The sequence below is a fragment of the Colobus angolensis genome, unplaced genomic scaffold (assembly GCF_000951035.1).
Source record: "Colobus angolensis palliatus isolate OR3802 unplaced genomic scaffold, Cang.pa_1.0 Scaffold66, whole genome shotgun sequence".
Taxonomy (NCBI): domain Eukaryota; kingdom Metazoa; phylum Chordata; class Mammalia; order Primates; family Cercopithecidae; genus Colobus; species Colobus angolensis.
This window is the reverse complement of record NW_012120265.1, coordinates 124636-126290: the sequence shown is the minus strand read 5'-3', so window position 1 is coordinate 126290 and position 1655 is coordinate 124636.

Sequence of the window (1655 nt, the reverse complement as noted above, 5' to 3'; positions counted from 1 at the left end):
CACCGTGCCCGGCCTAAATTTATTTTTAATTTATAAAAATTTTTAATCTTTTTTATTTTTTTAGAGACAGGGTATCACTACGTTGCCCAGGCTGGATTCAAACTCCTAGGCTCAAGCAATCCTCCCGCCTCAGCGTCTGGAGTAACTGGGACTATAGGTGCATGCCACCACTTTAACCACTTTTTTCTTTTAAACCACTTTTAAGTGCATGGTTCAGTAACGTTAAATATATTCACGCCATTCTGCAACAGATCTCTAGAGCTTTTTCATTTTGCAAAATTGACACTCTGTACCATTGAGCAATTCTCCACAACCCCACTTCCGCATCCCAGCCAGTGGTACTGGTTTTGTTATTATTCATTCAGATGGGTGTTGTTATTATTATTTTAGATGGAGTCTCACTGTCACCCGGGCTGGAGTGCAGTGGCGCGATCTCAGCTCACTGCAACCTCTGCCTCCCGGGTTCAAGCAATTCTCCTGCCTCAGCCTTCCTAGTAGATGGGATTACAGGCGCCCGCCACCATTCCTAGCTAATTTTTTTTGTATTTTTAGTAGAGGCAGGCTTTCACTATGTTGGCCAGGCTGGTCTCGAACTCCTGACCTCGTGATTCGCCGGCTTCGGCCTCCCAAAGTGCTGGGATTACAGGCATGAGCCACCGTGCCCAGCCCATACTAAAGCTATGGTTACTATCCAGGAATTGCTTTGGGCTCTTCAAGCAGGGCTTGTATATTCTAGCTCTACTACCGAAGAACCGACTGAGTTGCGGCTCTGTCTGCGTTAACTAAGCTACTACATTATTCCTCATTATAGGAATGGAATCCCCTTGTAAAGGAAACCGGTGTGGTGGAGGGGAAGTCCCAGCCCTGCGTCTCCATTCCGTGCCATTATACGAAAGTCATGGGAGAGACGCGGGCTCAAGTGTCCTGGGTGCCTTCTATGGACCAAGCACTTTCTTGGCTACCGTTCAGGTGGTCACATCCAAGACCAAGATGTTCGCTTGAATTCAGGGGCTTGGCCAAGGGACTTTCCATTTGACGGGGACAGATGCCATTGCCTCTCTGTGGCACTGCCTGGCTGCATCACGAGCTTGTCTCTGCTTCGACAGTGGTTATTTTTATAGCTGACAATGAGACTTACTGGAAATGGTTTGGCACTCATGCGTAGAAAGCGCCTGTGTTTAAATTTGAGGAGTTGGAGTGCTCGGGGCCTGAAAGATGGGTGGGTCTTCAGGCCCTTGGCCAAGGCCTTTAAGCTACAGAGCAGATCCCTTCCAGCCCAGGAAAAATTCCAGGGATTCTCAGCCTTTCTGAGGACTGGTTCTCTCGGAGCATCTGTTTGAAGCCTTGGAACTGTCATCCTTTCTCTTGTCTCAGGGCCCTCCAGTCCTCATGGCTCACCCCAGTCCATTCATGTTACGCGGCAGAGCTCTTTTCAGCTTGTAAAACTGAAACTCTGCCCCCACTAAACACTCATTCCCCATTTCCTCCTCCCCCCAGCCCTTCACACCCACCATTTTACTTCCTGTCTCTATGAATCTGATGCGTGGACTCATACAGTATTTCTCTTTTTGTGTTGGCGTATTTCACTTAGGATAATTCCTGTTGGAGCATGTGTCAGAATCTTTGTTTTTTTTTTTTGTTTGTTTTGTTTTTTT